Here is a 23,449-nt window from a genome sequence, read left to right on the forward strand (position 1 = left end):
AAGTTTCATGTCACTAAAACCTCTCTATCAAGAGTAATTGCATAGACGGACAGACACACAGATCGACTGTATTTGTATCTTTTAATCCCAAAATCAATAGCGACCATCTTTAGAACAAGAAGAACCCATGTACCAAGTTTCATGTCACTAAAACCTCTCTATCAAGAGTAATCGCATAGACGGACAGACACCCAGATCGACTGTATTTGTATCTTTTAATCCCAAAATCAATAGCGACCATCTTTAGAACAACAAGAACCCATGTACCAAGTTTCATGTTACTAAGACCTCTCTATCAAGAGTAATTGCATAGACGGACAGACACACAGATCGACTGTATTTGTATCTTTTAATCCCAAAATCAATAGCGACCATCTTTAGAACAAGAAGAACCCATGTACCAAGTTTCATGTTACTAAGACCTCTCTATCAAGAGTAATTGCATAGACGGACAGACACACAGATCGACTGTATTTGTATCTTTTAATCCCAAAATCAATAGCGACCACCATCTTTAGAACAAGAAGAACCCATGTACCAAGTTTCATGTTACTAAGACCTCTCTCTCTCAAGAGTAATTGCATAGACGGACAGACACACAGATCGACTGTATTTGTATCTTTTAATCCCAAAATCAATAGCGACCATCTTTAGAACAAGAAGAACCCATGTACCAAGTTTCATGTTACTAAGACCTCTCTCTCAAGAATAATTGCATAGACGGACAGACACACAGATCGACTGTATTTGTATCTTTTAATCCCAAAATCAATAGCGACCATCTTTACAACAACAAGAACCCATGTACCAAGTTTCATGTTACTAAGACCTCTCTATCAAGAATAATTTGCATAGACGGACAGACACCCAGATCGACTGTATGTTTATCTTTTAATCCCAAAATCAATAGCGACCATCTTTAGAACAACAAGAACCCATGTAACTTACCAAGTTTCATGTTCACTAAGACCTCTCTATCAAGAGTAATTGCATAGACGGACAGACACACAGATCGACTGTATTTGTATCTTTTAATCCCAAAATCAATAGCGACCATCTTTAGAACAAGAACCCATGTACCAAGTTTCATGTCACTAAAACCTCTCTATCAAGAGTAATCGCATAGACGGACAGACACACAGATCGACTGTATTTGTATCTTTTAATCCCAAAATCAATAGCGACCATCTTTAGAACAACAAGAACCCATGTACCAAGTTTCATGTTAGTAAGACCTCTCTATCAAGAGTAATTGCATAGACGGACAGACACCCAGATCGACTGTATTTGTATCTTTTAATCCCAAAATCAATAGCGACCATATTTAGAACAACAAGAACCCATGTACCAAGTTTCATGTTACTAAGACCTCTCTCTCAAGAGTAATTGCATAGACGGACAGACACACCCAGATCGACTGTATTTGTATCTTTTAAAACCCAAAATCAATAGCGACCATCTTTACAACAAGAAGAACCCATGTACCGTTTCATGTTACTAAGACCTCTCTCTCAAGAGTAATTGCATAGACGGACAGACACCCAGATCGACTGTATTTGTATCTTTTAATCCCAAAATCAATAGCGACCATCTTCGGAACAAGAAGAACCCATGTACCAAATTTCAAGTCTCTATGACCTTTAAAACATACCTCTATGACCCGAAAATTTGGGCCCGAAAACCGGGGGATCCGGGGGACGTTTTGTGCGTTATTTGCCAATGAGTTCACTGGTAAAAGGTAAATACAAAAAATATGGAGCTTTAGTAACTACGCCTTATAGAAAGTGGAAAGATGTGAATAGGCAAATTCAACTCTCACAGCAACTCTAGTACCACAAATTTTTCTTGTATACCTACAGAAACTTTACGAAAGTTCGATTCTGGCCGAATAGAAGGCACCAAAGTGATGTTGGATTCAGTGGATAAGAAAGAAAAATAATAAAACAGAGCTTCGACTCAAGCGTATAGTTGACGCAACTATATTCTGTGGAGAAAATGAAATACCCCTGCGGGGACATTGGGCCACTGACGGCCCGAAAACCCTTTAGAAAAGAAGGGCAATTTTCGAGTGTTGCTCGGGTACAGATCAAACTAACGGTCGGAAAATGCAACCGGGAAAAACTCTACTGATTAGAAGTTCGGCTACTTTGTATTTTACACTGATTGAGGTATTTGTGAAATGAGTTATAATGACGATTTTTTGTATCATTACACTGTAAACGAGTATATAATTATCGGAAAAACATTAAAAAAAATCACTTTCGGTCGGTCGGAAATAAAATACTACCTGAAAAACTCTAATGATTAGAACTTCAACTACTTCGAACTTCACTTATTGAGGTAAACGTGGTACAGTATTTTTCATTGAATTAGGACGACGATTTTTGTTATCATTAAAACTGTACTCGACTACCTATATAATTATCGAGAAAAAAAATCTCTTTCTGTCGGTAAATACAGAACAAAAGCTATCTACAGATTCAAGTTTTGACGATTTTGGATTTCACTGGTTGAGTGGTTGAGGTAAAGTGGTACTTATAATTATGTTAGGACATTGATTTTAGGTAAAGTATTAATTCAACGCCGACTAATAAATATATAATTACCCGAGGAAAAAAAATAAAAATATCACTTCCGATCGGAATATACTAAGGAAAATGAAATAATACCTCAGTCAGTGAAAATCCAAAGTAGTCGGAACTTCTTATCAGTAGAGTTTTTCCGGTGTATTATCCGACCGGAAGTGATTTTTTTCAACTTTTCTTCGATAATTATATAGGTATTAGTCGGCGTTCAATTGATACCTAAAATCAATGTTCTAACATAATTCTAAGTACCACTTTTTATCTCAACCACTCAACCAGTGAAATCCAAAATCGTCAAAATCTGAATCAGTAGAGCTTTTCCTCGGTATTTTCCGACCGGGAGTGATTTTATTGTTTTGTTTCTCGATAATTATATATGTATTAGTCGACGTTGAATTGATACCTGAAATAAAACGTCCTAACATAATTATAAGTACCACTTTTACCTCAACCACTCAACCAGTGAAATCCTAAATCGTTCAAAACTTGAATCTGTAGATAGCTTTTCTTCGGTATTTTACCGACCGGCAGTGAATTTTTTTCTCAATAATTATATAGGGACATTGTACAGTTTAATGATAACAAAAATCGTCGTCCTAACTCAGTCGAAAACACCACATTTACCTCAATGACTGAAGTCCAATTAGTTAAAGTTCTAATCAGTAGGGTTTTTCAAGTGCATTTTCTGACCAATAGTGATTTTTTATGTTTTTTTTTTTTTCGATAATTATATACACGTCTACAGTTTAATGACACCTAAAATCAACGTCGTAAACTTAAATTCTAAGCAGTCATTTTACGCCCTCAAGACGAATTTGAACGAACTGGTCGCTAATTTAAACTTTTCGCCGTGTTACGGTTCATTTTACTTTGCGACTTCACGTGATCGCGCCTATAGAAATACCGTGATTACACTACACCATCCGAAAGGCCGAGCCCCAAAGTACGATTTGATACTTTATGATTTAAACGAAAGGACAATTATATTTTTAACAACGGTCACGTTAAAAAACGGTCAAATAAATTAATCAATTTAATGTTTGTAGACAAGAGTAATGATAAACTCTCCTTTTTTCTCCTGCTCCATGCTTTAATTTTTTAAAAATGTCTTAAAATTTCGGGGGGGGGGGTCCGGATCCCCTGGACCCCCCCCCCCTACGCTACGCCACTAGAACCTTTTTATTGAGAGTTACCACAAAACGTACGGACAATGAATCTATTTTAGTAAGGCTGTGAGGGTCCTTATTGATGGTTACACATTTTCCATAATAACAATAATTAGGTGTGAACTAGACAACAGGCTGGTGATAATGTAGGCAGTCTCTGGAGTAATCAGCAAATGGAAACCCATGTCTCGCACTAGCCGATCAGTTCACACTTGTAATGTACTTACTCAACGTTAGTAGGGACAGGCTGCAACAACTTCACCAGTTGGAGTAATATTCTTGATTAAATTTAAAGGAAGTAATATAGGTTCTAAGGGTGCTTCAGAGTCTCACTTGTTCTTGGGCTCCGAAGTTTTGTTCAGGACATCAGTTGTTTGTGGCCACGAAAAATTGCAGTTTTTTTATACATAAACTGTCTTCTCTTTATAAATTTTTACTCTTACTCCTACTAAAAGATAAAAATGTGTATATTTTGCACGTACAACCTATTTGGATCGCGATTCAAATTATATTAAGAAATCAACTTTACTATAATGCGTACTTTGTTTAATGAATTATAGTACAGTAAGTTAAAATAGTAATGACAAATTAAAATACAGTATATAATACATTTACTTAAGCCCCGGCTTAAAGATTACATATCAGAATTCTTTTACTGCACAGGAGAGGCCATAATCCGGTTTTGAAGTAGAATAAAAATAATTTAGCGATCAGGAAAGTGAATAAGGATATGCTGTCATGTGTGACGAAGATCATACTTTCTTCTTACCAATCTAACCTGTAACCTTTACTGTACCTCTCGTAGAGTTAACAATCGATGTGGCTGAATATACAAAACAGGGTTTCAAATATGCACCATGGACACTACTTCTATAACACGAAAATATAGTAGCAGTTAGCCACTCAATTGACTGATACAGATTCTTGTCTTTTTGTGTAATTAGTGGAGAAATCTCTCTTTAAAAAGAGATCTATCATCAGGCGCGCTACTGAAACTATGAGGTGGTGAAACTAGGGGAGTAATGTAACCGTTATAAATAATAATAAATAAAGTTTTGTAATTATATATTTGGTTAGCTTCGAAAACATAAAAAAAACATCCGTCAGGCACATAAAACAATTTAAATCAGCATCAGCCAACCTTATGAAGACCGACTATTTGGCTTAAAATGGCGATTTTAGGCTCTTTATCTCATTGACTGAAGGCTACATGTACTTTCTTACCACCCACATCCTGTCCCAAGGTGTGTATGTGTTGCAGCTGAAATCTACTGCTTCTTCAAAAACAACTCCATAGCTGAAGAGACGAACCGAAGTCAAAATGACAAATCATCGGTAATATTCAGAGCGTGAGCTCAAAGATAAAGCTTACACTGACACACGTGAACGCGTTTTGGTCGACAAGGAGTTACGGATCCCAAAAGGGGAACCGATCTCTGTTTGACTGAAACCTTTTCACGAGCACGTATTTGTTGAAGCAAAATGAGAAACAAATTTAGAACTAGTTTTCGCCTGATCCTGCTTTTGTTCTTTTCGGAACTCATCACCACGGAAAAGTAGGTAGCCATAGAATTTGGAAATTTACTGGTGACATACAACTGATACTGTATTTCAACAAACATCCAAAAGGACCGTAGGAAGACAAAATGTGAGATATGGCAAAAAGCTGTACAAAATAAAAGGTAATGTTATATTCTTACCATCCACATTCTGTCGTAAGGTTTGTGTGTTCCAGCGGAAATCTGCTGCTCTACACAAACAACTCCTTAAGCTGAAGAGATGAACCATTCGAAACAGGCGAATTGTCGCAAATATTTCACAGGGTTAGCTCAAAGATTAAGTAAACATTTTGCCAGATCTTAAACTTTTTCTTCCGACAGTCTTTGAAATATTCGTATTTTTTACTCGTCTAACGATTGTTTTAAGATCAGAAAGGTTGTTTTGGACACTGGAGTTTTGAGAGTTCTGGTGGTTGGGTGCCGTTCGAAAATGGCAGCATAGGTAAGGTAAAGGATGACTTGGTACCTCATTAAAAATTAGGTTACACCATTAGTGTATCTAAAATTTGGATATAGAGGACCCAAATCGTGTTGGGGAGGGGAGTTAATTTCACTTTAATACTATGGTGTAAAGTTTAAAGTAACATGTTTCGAAAATGTCGATAAAAATGCCAAAAAGTGAGAAAATTGATTTATAAAACAAAAGTTATATAGACCTCATACGTTGCACTTTACATCTACTACAAAAGCCCATGTAATTCCGTTTCTGTCTACTATGTTTCGACAGATAACTTAACTACCACATTTAGTTTGTTAATAATGAAAATTAAATTAAATGAAAAAAACGTCTTTCTTAGAGATGAAAGGGCGTTACATTGCAATAATGAAAAATACGATTCTATATTCCGTATAATCGTGTATAACATCAGAGTATAAGTTTATTAAGAAATCATAATAAATGTTATACAATAATTGTTTCATAATGCGTCATGCGAACTTGTTTGCCACGCTATGTCTACCTTGACGCTGAATCGGATTTCTCTATTTATGTGTTTTAAATCATAAAATAAAAATTTAAAGGATGTAAAATAAGATTCAATATTACATTATTGTTAAATAAATTATACTCTTATAAGAATATTTTATTATTTTTCTAAGGTGCTTTAGGGAGACTACGTCCCTACAGGGGCGCCTGCATGTCCATAACATGTCAGAATTTTAAAGTTTTAAAACTACATTGTTGTATATAACATTATTTATTATCTTTATTTGCCACATACCACAGTGAAAATGTTATTTTCAACCTGGACCTAATTATTGCATCTACCCCACTTACCTGTTTATACTGTTCCCGCCGCAGCGCGTTTAATTATATCGATTGCATTAGATTTGAATCAATAAAAGCACAAGACTGGGTGTGATATCCCCTGGGCAATCTTGAAGTAGTGAGCAGACGCCCCTCTCTCTCCAATCACTTTAATCTTGCACACAACAGACATAGGTCTGCTCTAACTCTTTCAGAGGGAAAAATACTCACATTGTTGACAACACTGCACGATCTACCAGTACTTTTCCACGATTATTTATCTTAACATTGACATGTTATGGAGTCTCAGGAAATTGGCCTTAAAAATAATTTTGAAATATTTGTACTCTTACCGATATCAGTCCAATAAATTACCATTTTCCCGTGTATTATCCCATACAGCAACAATCGTCATAGAAATTTAGATTTGTGTTCTACTTGTCCTCTATTTCAAAGTATACCCTGTGCCGGGGGTTGCTTTTTCCCTGGTGGTTGATACCACCGCTTCTCGGGTTTGAGCAATTTTTCATTGAAAATAAGTGCGAAAATCGACAAATTGACTTTAATTGACGATAAAGCAACTTTTTTCTAAGAATCAATTTCTGAAAGTCAATAATTTTCCAGAGAAATTTTCTGTTTTCATGCAAAATAACTTTTTTGACGTGACAACGTCTTAAATTAGGTTGCGGCTCGGAGTCACTCATGAAAAAGTGTAACGCCCGGTAACGTTACGATGCCCGTCCAGTGGGTCCGCCGCACGGGATCCGCACGGGATAAATCAGATAACTGTGGGTCCGCCGCACGGGATAATAAGGCAGATAACTATGTTTATTCGTGAAAATGTGGAGTGCTTAGATTCGTCATTTACAACAACTACAACAATAAAGGTAAATAATTGTACACTGATATTTCATTATCGTAAACTATGATTGATTGATTAATTGTTAGATTGACACAAAAGTTGAGAAACTGAGTTTATAGGTTATGTCATACTATTGACAAATGTTGATAGTGTTAAGTAAATTATTAGTTTAAATCACTCTGCAATCAATCGTAATTCAGTCGATTGAGAAGAAACAGCGCGTATTGCTAGTCAAACATTTAAAATAACAAATTATAACCTCTAACCTGTCATAACAGTGCGACCAAAACAAACGAACTAAACCGACCAATCACCACGCGCGGAGTTAGAATTTAACTGTGTTTAGCAAGAATTTCAAATTCCAACTTTATTAAATGTTTTATTCAACTTTACCATTTACAATAACAAATTTTAATTAATTTCAAATTATGTACAATGTTTTAGTAAACAAAATATATTTCTATAGTTAAAATTTGTGCAATTCTTATTTTTATTCAATTCCTTGTTCCTATTGTGCAATTTAATAATATTCATATCAATAAATATTCTACCGAGAAAAAGACGTTGTCACGTAAAATCTTCGCCCGTAAAACCGACTTTACAGCATCCATAATTTTTTTGTGAATAACTGGAAGATAAAATATATTTTTTCTTATTTTTGGCTGATACAAAAAATTAAGAGTTACTTTGCTGCGCAACATGTCTCAATGGCCAAAATTTAACCACTTACAATTTTTATAGCTTTTTTTAATATGTTACAATTCTTCATTAGGCATGATTTTGAACATTTTTACCTTTTACTTTTAACCTTTTATTTAGCTCTAATATTCAAATAAGAATAAAAAAGTTTTTTTAATATTTTACACTTGATTTTTGAAAAAACAATTAACAATATTACTGCAATATATCAACACTAATTTATAAAATAAGCTAATGAGATTTGTTTTGCAATTATATAAATGATTTATTGTTAGACAGCCAGTATTGGATTGGAAACAATATATTAGCCATAGATACTCGCAGTGCTTGCACTCATATAAAGCCTCACTCTATCAGTAACGTGGCCCGCGACTCACGCTCGCTATTACAGCACTCTGTAGGTTTATGAATATTTAGTAGGCCAATCAACGCGAGCCGTGTCGGGTAAAACACACCGCAAATATTTTCTCTTTGTAATCAGTTAACCTACTTCTGTGATTATTCCACTGGTACAACTAGTTTTATCCGTAATAATCGTTCGTTTTTTAAATCTATCTTTTATAACGACGCGACGTTTTGCGGAACTGATGATGTAATAGTTACTCATCTACAGATGTCGTAATAAACTAATTTCTAATACCAGTGCGGCACTACTGCAATTCATTTTTGTATTATATGACTTGGCTGTACTGGCAGTCCTCTTGATTTTAGCCGTACATAACAATGTTTAACTTTTTTAAGATAGAACTGAAACGCATCCAGATACTATACGATAATTATGTGGTGTAAGACATTCCCTTGATTCTTGTTACCTCTTCCTGAGCAAAAACTTCCGTACTCAAAGACTACAGACAACACACACTGTCTCATCTTATCCTTCCTAGAACTCCAGAGCAATTTTTTGATTAAACATTTTTCACAATAATTAAAAAATCTTCGATCCTGAAACAATAAAGTTTTTCAGACTCTTATTCCGGCGCAATTTAATCTTGATCAATTTAATCTAACGCATGATTCTTATAAAGCGGCATAAAATTATTGGCATTTTCCACCCGTAGACATATATTGTTATCTTTGGAAGGAATATCTGTTCCAATTTAATGTGGTTCAAGTTAATTAGGCGGGGAAAAGATTAACTTTTGGGTTTGCCGACCGTTTATTTCCAGTGGCTTCCGCAGAGTCAACCCATACTCCAAGAACTAGTATGGGGTCTCGTTAGGCAAACCGCCAAAAGACCTTCCAGAGATTAGTGACATGTGACATTGTGAGAGAAGGAATATTTTTTTTATTTATAGATTCTTGTAAAATTTGAGGTTACTAATAAATTTAAGCTTGAAAACACTTAGTTTGAGTTTGAGTTCAGTAATGTGCTATTCATATTTAAAAGTAACATCTATATACATTAAATAATAGGTAAAATAGGTGTGTGTATATATGTGTGTGTGTGTGTGTGTGCGCGCGCCCGCGCGTGTGTGTGTGTGTGTGTGTGTGTGTGCGTGTGTGTGCGTGTGTGTGCGTGTGTGTGTGTGTGTGTGTGTGTGTGTGTGTGTGTGTGTGTGTGTGTGTGTGTGTGTGTGTGTGTGTGTGTGTGTGTGTGTGTGTGTGTGTGTGTGTGTGTGTGTGTGTGTGTGTGTGTGTGTGTGTGTGTGTGTGTGTGTGTGTGAAAATATTAGAATTTAGTGTTTAGTTAGATTTGAGAACTTCCTTAAAGAAGCCAAGGCTGAGAATAGTTTACTTAGACCACACTAGAAAGAAGTAAATCATTAGTAATAGTGTATTTATTCTGTGTATATGATCAATTTACAGCTATCTCAAATGTTTTAAATTTTTTAATATATGAATGATAGTTTTTTTAAGGAATTTTAATACAGGTGACAATTAATTCTGGAACCTCTTTTTTAATTTTTAAACCACAATAGAAAGAAATACCAAAGTATCACACGTGCTTACTGGTGATAGTAACGCACTCATCTGCACCAATTATTGACCGGATAATCCCTTTGGGGGAACTGGAAAGGTCCACAAGGAGTCAGACAAAATCCCTGAACCATCTGCGACTCAGGTCACCATTTTACTTATTGTTTTAAGGTGGATGTCTGTTACAATCCTTTACTTATATCCTAAGCACCCGAGAAATAAGATTCAAGTGTAAACAAAAACTGCGCAGTAAGTATATATGAGTGGTCATATTTGCAGTAAGTATATATATTTTACATATTATTAATTCTGTGATCGGACACACAGAAAACATTTCTTGATTAACTCTGATTAAGAATATATACTATATATAAAAGAATATATACAGAGTGATTCAATAATACATGCAGAAACTGCGGGAGCTCATTTTTATATAAACATGTAAAACTAATAAAAAAGTGTATAATAACATGGGTCAGGAAATCAATAACGGGGTCGTTAGCGAGTTACGGTTAGCGAAAGACTTCGTTCTGATTACAGCTTACCATGTAAATCAAGGTCTTTCTGAAATTATTTTAAGATAGACTAAGAGGAAACTTCAATCGTTTCTTATGGATTTTGACATGAAAAATTTAATAAAATAGGTTCCAGAACTGTAAGTGAAGTAGTTTTTGAGAAAACCAGTGTCAATTGCAAAAAATGGAGTGAAAACCTACATGTTTTATCCTTGGGCAGCAATAACTGTGATATTTAACCAAGAAATATATCAAAATCAAATAAAGCAAACATAAATCTAATAGATATGTGATTCAATGCATTTTTATTCATAACAGTACAACACACCTTTTCCAATTTAACTGGCAATATAAGTGAAAAGAAAAACAAAATTGACTACCCTATACAGCGGTTCGATCATGCAGTTAGGAAAAGAAAATAGAGTAAAATAAGCTACTGATAAATGTACATTACGGTGAATCACTGTTACAACTCTAATCTAGCTATCTGTTGGAAGCGACAATGTAACTTCGCCTATATTCTATTTAATAACAAGTAATTTTCTCCCTACTTTTAGATATCACAGTAATTTTTTCTGTAATGATAGTAACGGAAAGGGTGAGGTGTAGGGTTACACATAGTTGAGACCACGTGGAGATTGAAGTGTTCTCGTATTTTTATACAGTTATATTATTTCACTTAAATTCGTGTAATTAATTTTTAACTAGTAGTAAAAAAATACCAAAACAATATACTTTTTCAAATTGCTTATTTTTGACGTGACAACGTCCTTAAATTAGGTTGCGGCTCGGAGTCTCTCATGAAAAAGTGTAACGCCCGGTAACGTTACGATGCCCGTCCAGTGGGTCCGCCGCACGAGATCCCGCACGGGATAAAGCAGATAACTGTGGGTCCGCCGCACGGGATAAAGCAGATAACTATGTTTATTCGTGAAAATGTGGAGTGCTTAGATTCGTCATTTACAACAACTACAACAATAAAGGTAAATAATTGTTCACTGATATTTCATTATCGTAAACTATGATTGATTGATTAATTGTTAGATTGACACAAAAGTTGAGAAACTGAGTTTATAGGTTATGTATACTATTGACAAATGTTGATAGTGTTAAGTAAATTATTAGTTTAAATCACTCTGCAATCAATCGTAATTCAGTCGATTGAGAAGAAACAGCGCGTATTGCTAGTCAAACATTTAAAATAACAAATTATAACCTCTAACCTGTCATAACAGTGCGACCAAACAAACGAACTAAACCGACCAATCACCACGCGCGGAGTTAGAATTTAACTGTGTTTAGCAAGAATTTCAAATTCCAATTTTAGGAAATGTTTTAATCAACTTTACCATTTACAATAACAAATTTTAATTAATTTCAAATTATGTACAATGTTTTTAGTAAACAAAATATATTTCTATGGTTAAAATTTGTGCAATTCTTATTTTCATTCAATTCCTTGTTCCTATTGTGCAATTTAATAATATTCATATCAATAAATATTCTACCGAGAAAAAGACGTTGTCACGTAAAATCTTCGCCCGTAAAACCGACTTTACAGGCAACCATAATTTTTGACAAAAAATAAACTATATGCGTAAAAAAGTACATAAAAAATTTTTAATTTTTACCAGGTAAAGTTAGGGTTGAGAAGCCCTCTCTAACACACCTGGGGGCAACCGGTTTAAAAGGTGACTTCCGAACCACCTACAGCTGGACAGGCGGGCTGCTTGCAAAGACGCTCAGCTGTCATTCATCCAAGCAGCAGCCACGTTCAACGTTGCTTAATCTGTTATCGTACTATAACCTTTGTACCCGCTACACTGCGTTATTGACAAAGTATTGTTTAACAACATTTACTACTGTTTTAAATTTTGTTCCAATTGCTGCTCCAAGAGTATTCTATTTCATTATTTTTTGTTTGTTGGTATCAATTAATTCAAATCGTAATTAACTTCAAAAATACTAATAATACAAAATGAACTCTCTACGAAAATGGTACTTTTTTTAATAATACGATATAACGATATAAACATTTGTGGAAAGATAGGGTGTTTAATGATTATTTCTTGACACACTTCAATTTTATAAGTTCTTATCTCTAAATATAGAGCTAAATAAAGAAGACATGTTGTCATTCTCGTTTTATGTCGCTAATCCAGAATACTGTATCACGAGAAAACAGAATGACAACGATGAAACTCCTGCAACACTTACATAGACTGCGCATAAACACACATGTACAGCTATTACAGCGCAAATATTGCAGGCGCGCTGTCGCAGCCAGAATATGTCTGGCTGGATCGCGGCCAAAGTATGGCACCAATACTGCTTTCATGTAATTTCTTAGGTAAATCGGTTTTGTTCCTCCATGGAATGAAAGCATAATATCTAACTATTGTACCGGATACTTGTGTTAGGTATGCAGATATTGGATTTTACTTAGAGAACTTCATTGCAAGTTTTGTGCTATACTGGATTATTAGTGTGGGTCTACCACTCAATCGAATCATGCAGGTGAAGAAACGTAACAAAACAGAATTGTTCAAAAATTCATTTAATGTAATTCACTCTAAGGATGATTTGCAGCTATTCCAATTGGACCTAAATGACATTCAATACCTCATATAAAACACAAAATAGTCCATGCGATGGCTTGTGGAGTACGAGTACATACAAAAACGAAACAATTATCTTAGACTATTGGAACAGACAAAAAAATCACTACAGTTTTATACTATGCATCGTTATTAAACTAGTTAAAAGAATATTTGTGAAAATGTCAATGACCCGTCTGAAAAAAGCATTTCCATCACAAAAACATACATCCTTAATTTTTTTTTAACCAAAAAGTTGGCAGTAACCTGTTTCAACTCTGATCAAATTTTCCTTCCTCTTTAGATTTGCTTCCCTCTGATTACCATCCTCTTCAATGTGAAAAAGTGATTTCGCCCCAATAATTAGCTGTATTACTATTATATGCAAATTAGGGATAAATATATTTCAACATTGCTGACAACCGGTATCACTTACAACAAATTCTAGTAAATTAAATTATAATAATCATTCTTACGATATTTTTATGTCGTGGCCAAACTTTAAAAATCCTTTAAAGCACCTTTATTAACTGGTTTTTTGAAGAAATCTCCATGATATTTATGAAAAATAGAGAAGTTTTGGAATCAATAAGCACACATTGCTGTTTAAAATATCTTTGGAGATTATTTTACGTAATAGTGATTTTCTAGATCTGAGTGTATTTCTTAATAAAGGTGTATTGAAAACCAAAAAAAGTCTTGAAGACAGTTATTCATAGTTTATCAGACAGTTTTCTTCATTTAACTAAATTTTGAAATGGCATCCCCAAATTATATTACTAGCCTTAAAGAACATTTCAAATCATCTATAGCTACAAAGAATCACTGAAGAAATTTGATTTCTGCAGTTGAATTACAAGCTTGCAAAACCTACCGTATATGTATCTTGTGCATCTTGCTTCCAAGAAATTCCAAGAAAAGTACCAGCAATAATGCAAAAACTGTATTTTAAAAAACATAATAAGTAAAAATGTATTACAGCAATTTTAGTGTACAAACTACTCAAATATTGTGTTGACTATTCAATACATTTTAGGATTAGCATACAAACAAAGAAGAATATTTAGCATATTGTCTGATTCATAACACTGAATAATAGTTTTTCAGTCAAATTAATTCCGGAACTACTGCATAATTCAACATTTACTTTTTGCTCATTAGCTGGCTACCAAATCTAAACTTCATTTTAGTTTCTATTTCGGATGGCTTAAGCTATCAAAATAAAGTGAAACAATCTTTGTAAAATTTTGCATAACCAAATTTATTGTAATTATATACAAAACTGAGGGAGAGCAATGAATCACTCATATTCCTAAAGTTACGTCAAAAATTTGAAGATTTTGACCAAAAATTATGATGTGAAAAAATTATGATTACTTTAAGATCTACTTAATTTGGTTTTGAATTTCTATGTGTCAAGCTAACAAAGTGTTCCTAGAAAGTGGAATATCACCAACTCTGATAAAGCTCTACTGGTGAAATAGCTTTAGGAAGAAATAAAAACAAAAGTTCTGTTAATTACTCCAGATAAAGTATTTCAATACATTTAAAAACAAAATATTAAATATAGTAGTTTATACTGAAACTCAATTTAAGTTTAGAAATGAGAAAAGTACCAAAGAATTTTAAATGTTCAAGATAAAGGTCACTATTGAAGTTTTCACGTGTCGATTTTGTTCTTCATTTACTTATAAAACAATTCGACTGAGCTAGTATATTAGCTACTGAAATACTGTGCGAATGGAGTATTAATAACAGCATGATAATGTCAATATTTTATCAGTGGTGACAACGTTTAAGATTATAAAAGAGAAGTTCAAAAACATTTTTATTCATATATGTAAAAATTATAGCAATATTTTGCACTGACAACGTTTAAGATTATAAAGGAGAAGTTTAAAAGCCTTTTTATTTATATACGATATGTAATAATTATAGCAATTTTTTGCACTATCAAAATGAGGTTGTAAAAACGAGTAGCTCTGTAAACTCAAGATCGTTTACTACAACCGGTACTCAATTGAGTACTACATTATATTATTAATCATAGGCTAAATCTATGCTTGTTTAGATTCACACAGGACTCATATCAATGTATATGAGTCAAAAAAACAAAACATTTAAATATTTACACAGAACTTACAGTGGCGGACATTGATAGTTTTCAGAAAAGCCTGTTCAAAGGGAAGGCCGCTGTTTGTTGAAGTGTAAATACACGGACAAATGATGTGCTTGTACAGATGTATTAGCCAGTGTGGATACAGCTACAGCTGCAGCTATAACTGGGCTACCACCGGACTACATCATGCAAGCTTCACCGGGTAGCTTCAAAGTGATAATACCGCGTCAACATAACGCAAACACAGGACTGGCGCGTGTCTCCTCGGCGTTTGTTCACCGCCAACAACAACCACAGGTACAGTGCAATCCGATAGTCTAGTTCCGTTCGTTTGTCCACATTTTCTAACTTCTATGGAAAACACCAAAATCATCTGAAACTGGTCTGTTAACATGTGCCATACCATAATTCTGAAAGTCAAACGTCTTTTATTTACATGAATGACCTTTATCTACAATGTATTTGCTTTTTACCTACGATATTTTAATATTACTACATTGCTGCAGCTCCCATTCGCAGCTATTTTACAAATAAAGCACCCGTAATGAAATAGAGATTCTTCAAAAAAGCAGTTCAAATACTTACAAAACTACAGCAGGGAAAGAACCGTAGAGGCCAGCATTACATTTTTTAAATTTTGTACACTGCCTCTATATTTTAGAGACACGTCTCTTTTTCAAGTCGGAATGCAATATCATATAGGTTAGTAATAAGCAATTATGCTACTAGGTGCAGGGAGAGAACTTCAAAAACTGGTGCCCACAGTACGGTAGCCATACAAACGTTGGCTTACACAGACAATAGTTCAATTTTTCAAAGAAGTTTCCATATTCTATTAAAAGTGATCCAGTGCTTAAGGCATCTAAAACTCACCTGAAGACGACATTATTTGGGAAAGAGTTTATATAACTATGTTAAAAATTGTTAACGCAATAAATCATTTAATATTATTGTTACAGATTCGGTCCAGATGAGATGCCTTTATCTCTGGCAAGGAATTAATTTTTGACTGGAGGAAAAAGCTCATGAACGCACACAAACGTTGGCTAAACACAGACAATAGTTCAATTTTTCAAAGAAGTTTCCAAATTCTATTAAAAGTGATCCAGTGCTTAAGGCATCTAAAACTCACCTGAAGACGACATTATTTGGGAAAGAGTTTATATACTATGTTAAAAATTGTTAACGCAATAAATCATTTAATATTATTGTTACAGATTCGGTCACTGGATGAGATGCCTTTATCTCTGGCAAGGAATTAATTTTTGACTGGAGGAAAAAGCTCATGAACCCCAAGACGTGACATGAGGTTTGAGACTAAGCTGGAACTTTAAGAGTGCTATCATCTGGATTAAGTAATTAATAACTAGAAGGAATTAAGAGCAAACAATTAAGCACAAACCAATCATCTCTCGCATGGTTCTTAGGGCTGCATTATTGAGTCGTCTTGAGCTTACTTTGTGCTCGGTCGGCTAGCCCGTACAAGAATACCTCTCTTATGAATAGAATTTTCGACTAGTTCATCCTGTAAACGTACATTTCACCCAAATATATATATATATATATATATATATCAATTACGAAAGCTAGTGGATTACTCTCCATCCTGCCAATAATTTGGTGGGCAATATTTAACTATTGACGAGAGAGCCGACATGACATTTTCATAAAGGGAGTTCTACTCAGTCATCATGAAGTGAACGACATATTCAAAGTAAGTTTTTCAAAACGGAAGTCCTCCTCACTCCTGCTACCAAAAAACACAAGAAGCGACAGACTATGCTTACCTGTAGCTGCATCCTAACATGTACAGCCATTGTTTGGGGAAGGTACGTAATATGTCATTCACGTTGGTAACGGTAAGATAACCCATCCACGTACAGACCTATGCGTTTGATAAAGAATAGTAGAAATTTCTTGATTGGTTGTTTTAAACGTGGATCAGAGAGTAAGAGCCGAGAAAGTAAAAGGAAGGTAAATTGTTGTTTCGGTTTTGCCCAGAAGAATGGAGAAAATCACAGTAGTCTCAGCATTATACCAATGTATTTCATATCTTCCTTAAAGTGTGTACCTAAATATCCAGTGTCTTTGATTTTTGAGTGATAAAAAAACTTCCCTGTTCATTTGAACATAATTTTGGTTAATTAAGGGGTTTGGTTAATAATTCAACAGTTTGAGACATAAATGAATCATGTTTCCAATAAGCTTCCAAGTAATTACCAGATTCACTCGCTGCGATAAGATAAAAGGCGTTATGTAGATAATATAACCAAATCAAATAATTATGTTTACTACAATGTTTTGACATACGATTTCGACATGAACACGAATGTTTAAGCAATCTAACCAAAACGTATCTTGGTAATAAAGATAAAAATTGTGATTTGTATGTAATAAATTAATGCTCTAGATTGATGTCTGGTAGAAAATTATCCTATTCCCTCGCCGTGACAGATATTCCGTCTGCCTCCAGGCCTACTGATCAATATTTCCCAATGCACTTTTATGAATATTTAGTAGCCCCAGCCAATCAGCACGTGCAGCGCGCCCCGTGTCCACTGTCCGAACCACATCGCAATCCTGGCGTCAAATATTATTTTTTGTGTTTTATTCCATTAACCTACTTTATGATTCTAGATGAACTCGTTCCCTTAGCTTGGCACAAGCAATGTGGTTTTTACTAATCTTTTGATTCGCCTGCGTGGTAGGCTACTCTGTACGGAATTTTCTACATATTTATGTAACGTTTATAACTGTGTTTAGTTTTAAATAAATCCAGGTTATTGATGGGAATCTTTCTTTTACCGTAACATATCTTCAAAAGATAAGTCTTGTTAATAAGGAATTAGCCATTTTCAAATGTGTTAATTCGTGTTGAACTTAAATCTGTTACATGTAATAACTCCTGATTAATTTTCTATATTTAATGACTAATGGTTTGATCTACTTGAAATATACACACATTTAGATCTAGTTAGAACATTTCTTGCTGAAAATACACGTTATATTACAATTGGCCATAGCCGGTGTTTGCTGGTATTTTAAACAATATGAATGACGCTTACTATTATCGTATGCTGTTTAGGCTCTAGGAGAATTACGAATTATCTCAAAATAAGATATAATACAAAACCGAAAACAATATTCTTCTAGAAATCTTTGTCCCTCAGTAACTTCTAAATTTGCAATAAAAAATATGCTTTTCTGTGGCAACCTCACATAAAAATGAGTTTAAAAACCTTGAATTTAGTGTGAACAAAACTATATTCTGACTCATTTGTTTTATAAACTTAAAGATCTATATTTGATAAATAATAAAATAGTTTTACTGTATTTTGTGTGATTGGTAACGATTACCTAGTTTTATTGATTTAGTACGACATTTAGTGAGTTTCTGAATCAAATTTATTCAGTTTTGAGCTTCCCTTATTAAAGATAAGTTTTTAAAGTACGCTGCATGTTGTAAACAATGAGAAAAGAATATTGCGACACTTCATTTCAAATCCTTTAGAACATGAGAAATCCTTTAACATAGTAATCCTACTTAAGTAATCCTATTCAAGCATAGCGAATAGAAGCGTGAACAATTGTTCAGAACTTGATTGATATTTTATCAAGTTACAAACGTACAAAATATTACAAATATATTCTAAATAATTAAAATAAAATTACGTTTTTACTAACCGCACATCTTATTCAGTAATAATTATACGTATAACTAAAAATATTGTTCAACAAAATATATGTATTTCAATGGTTTTGAACGATAGTTCATAACCTATTTAGCATATTACTAAAAATGAAGGAAAATCTTAAAATGTTTTTGAAAAGTAAATAGACTAAGTTTCTATTAACTCAGTAAAATAAGACAAAATAAAGATGCAACCTCGGAATGAAAGATAATAAGCTAAAAGGTACATACGTCTTTACTTTGATGGTATAAAACTTACCTCAAAAGTCTCATATAATCACGTGTACGCGACTTCAGATATTTAAGGTCAAAGGTCACGAAAATCAGTTTTTTGCAAATATCTCGTTTCCCTTAGGCTAAATGACTTTGAAGGTGGTTAGAGAAATTGTAGAACGGAAAATTCTCTTCAACTTTTTGTCTGAACTAGTTTTTATGTATGTTCAACCCTTTTTGAGATATAGCGCAAAAGAGTAAGGGGCCGCTTACCTGTATATACGATAATGCGAGGTCAGCCAGTAGAATACAATAAATAAATGAGTTATATTGTTAATTATATTCACTTACTATTATTATTGTTACTTAATACTATTATTATTGTTATTATTATCATTATTATTAAATTATTATTATTATTTATTATTTAATATACCATAATTACAGATATTAAATTATAAATTATATATTCTTTAAATAATACTTATTTTATTTTTACCAAACATACAATATATAAAGAAATATTTCAAATGAATTTTAATTATATATTTATTTATATGGTCCAATAATCAATTTATTAAAATTACAAATATAAAATATTTTTTTATTATTGATTGATTAATATTTTTGTTTTAATTTTCTTCTTGTTCATAGTCTTCTTCTTCTTCCTCTGTCTGTTCAATATCGGATTCATCATCATCATTCTCGTTTACTAAAGTATCAGAATATAAAGATTCATGAATATCAGGTGCATATTGACTTCCTTCATTGAAAATCATCTGAAGTTGATGAAGCGTTGAGGCATGATTGTACATTACTCTGCCCACACAAATTAAAGTGCATCGAAATCCCGATTTCCAGAGTAGCAAATAGCATGATATTTAGCCTCAGCAGCTACCAATTCATGTTCAAAAAGTATACGATATTTGACTGATTTTCCTAACAAGTCGCCTCAAGAGTACTTACTTTACTGATGGTGCGTTTACTTTTCTTTTTTTTTCTGCGACTTCATCAGCTACTTAACCACAAAACAAGCAAGATGTTTTAAAATCAAATACCTATTCTCGTTTTTTACGAGGTGGACTTTCTGCAGTTGGAGTTTCATCGTCTTCTGCACGTCGCTTCGATGCAGCAATTGAATTTTTACTTATATACACATTTCGACAATTAACATGCACCATCACAGAAATCAAAGTATTTATATAAATTATATGACCGTCATTTCTGTCAATACTTGCAGTTTTTATTGTTTGTAAGCCACGCACAACACTCACATAAGCACTTTCTGATATTAATTTATTACAGAAAAAACAACAATCAAGCCATTGCAATTAAAAGATACACTCAAAATTGTACGTATGTTAATGCTAAGATGTCGTTTTCAACTAACGGATAAAATAAATTTTTATCGGTATAGAAATACTAACACAGAGAAATACCCTACCATTCCTATCATAAAGTAAAATATCTCACCACCACTACTGTACTTATACATAGAAATTCCAAACTCATTCGTTACGGTGTGTAGAAAGTCACACAAAAAACCAGTCATATATAACAATGGAGCATCTGCTACAGCTTCGCAGAAACAGCAAACATCGTACAAGAGATTTGTATTTCGAGATATAATATTTATAGTAATATAGTAATATGGACGAAAAGTATTTCTTTTTAATATTGTATATTTGGTAAAAATAAAAATAAGTATTATTTAGAGAATATATAATTTATATTAATATCTATAAATATGGTTATATTAAATAATAAATAATAATAATAATAATTTAATAATAATGATAATAATAATAACAAATAAATAATAGTATTAAGTAATAATATTAATAGTAAGTAAATAATTAACAATATAAATCATTTGTTTATTGTATTCTACTGGCTGACCTCGCGTTATCGTATATACAGGTAAGCGGCCCCCTTACTCTTTGCGCTATATCTCAAAAAGGGTTGAACGTACATAAAATTAGTTCAGACAAAAGTTGAAGAGAATTTTCCGTTCTACAATTTCTCTAACGACCTTTAAAGTCATTTAGCGTAAGAGAAACGAGATATTTGCAAAAAAATGATTTTCATGACCTTTGACCTTAAATATCTGAAGTCGCGTACACGTGATTATATGAGACTTTTGAGGTAAGTTTTATACCATTAAATTAAAGACGTATGCAAATTTTTAGCTTATTATCTTTCATTCCGAGGTTGCATCCTTATTGTACCGGACTATATATTTTGTTTGGTTACGACGTCCCAAATTAAAAAAAAAAAAAAAACACGATCTTAATTGCATAGTTGATACTTATCAGTTGTGCGCTTTTCATTCGATTGAGCAATCGGACTTCCAAAAATACTAATCATGTATGTAATACGTAAAATATGTTGTTCCTGTAAAATACATTCCTGAGCTCAGCAAACAAAATGAGTTGACAAAAATGGTTTAGTTTTATATGTAATTCATAGTTATGAATGAACTCTGAAACAAGCTGTAACATTCCGATGGATCTTTTACCAAATATAGATTAAAAATCTAACAAGAGACATTTTTTTTATTTTCAATTTTATTAATTCACGACGGAATTCGGGTAACTATTCGACAATGAAATTACAAATACCAAATACATACATTCTAAAATAAAGATATTGTATATTGAGACATAATGTAAATTATGAACTAACTAGCGGGCCCGGCGCGCTTTGCTGCGCATTTCAATAATTTTTTGCAAAAGTTGCCCGCGGCTTCGCACGCAATTTCCCGTTGAAAACAGTACACTATATTCACTTATTCTTTTTCTATCACATTCTAAACATTGCTGAGATAATTGATAGTCGTTCCATCGTGAGCCTCTTGGGCGTATTATGAAGGTATGTACCATATTCCTGCCTCTATCTAGCTGTTACCCACGGCTTCGCACGCAAATCTTAAGAACCGAAGTCCTTATATTACTTAGTAAATTTTTTTTTTACTATAATAAATTTTAGATTAAATTAGTTATATCTCCGATGCCACGATTTGAGCTTGCTTTGTTGTCTCGATCGAGAGAATATGTACACACGGAGTTTTGAGAACCATACTTCTGTCAAAAAAAAACAACTAAGGTTGATTTTATAACATTCTTTATATTTGTAGCCAACGTAAGATAGTAATTATGATATCTGCATTACTCTTCTGATCAAGCATGAGCATGGTTTATATTAAATAAATATTGCAGTTAAAGGTGAATTTTTACGTCAAATTTGAATTGTATTATCTGGATAGTAAAGTCTATGTTTAACAGTGATTGCAAAAACAGTTTAAACAAAATTTGTCGTTTCTCTTAAGCTTACTCTATGCTTTAAAACTATAAGTGTAATATATGTTTACAAAGAACAGCTGATTAAAAATTTGAAAAGACGTTAACATATGTTTGCTGCAATGCATTTCTTATGGGTATTTCTGTAACCAGTGGGGCGGAATCCTGAATCGGGAAAGGGATGGGCATAGCTTATAAACCTTCTCCGTGGAAAAATACATATACGTACAAATTTTCATCATGATCGGTCCAATAGTTCACGATTCCATAAAGGACAAACATACAAACATTCATTTTTATATATATAGATTCTGTGAATTACTATTATTAACATTATTTTTAGGTTAACATAACAATAAACACCACTGCAAAGAATGGTTTAAATTTCTGTCAAGTTTTAATGTAGATTAAATAAATGATAATGATATTATTTTTAGTGTGCTATTTATGTTAATTGCAAATCAATTATTTTCACATTACGTAGTTGGCATAAATATTATAATCCCAAACAACGGAAACAACTACTATAAATATGACAGCACACAACGCTAAGATGTATTAAGAACAACAATCAAAGATTATACATTATACAAGCAGCTTGAACTTGAGCTTAAACATTTCTGTAACACAAGGCATTGATGTTTAAAAGGTAATGTTACCCTTAATACCTTCAATGAAGATTATCCTCTCAACTTTACATCATTTGATAAGTTCTTAATCTTTAATAGTACGTTTGACAACTAAGAATTAATGATCTATTTTGTATTGCTATCCAGTATTTGTATTAAGGTTTTCAATTAATAAGCATGCGTATCCCTATGCATTTAGATATTTTCACACCTGAATATAATGATAGATCGAATCCGACAGTTTTCTATTTTTGTAAAATTAAGGGTTCGAAGTGTCCTAAAAATTATAGTTTTTAAGAAGTTACTCATGTATGAAACACAGTTAAAACACGAAGGTAAAAAATGTAACATG

This window comes from Homalodisca vitripennis, chromosome 5, assembly GCF_021130785.1.
Source record: "Homalodisca vitripennis isolate AUS2020 chromosome 5, UT_GWSS_2.1, whole genome shotgun sequence".
Taxonomy (NCBI): Eukaryota; Metazoa; Arthropoda; class Insecta; order Hemiptera; family Cicadellidae; genus Homalodisca; species Homalodisca vitripennis.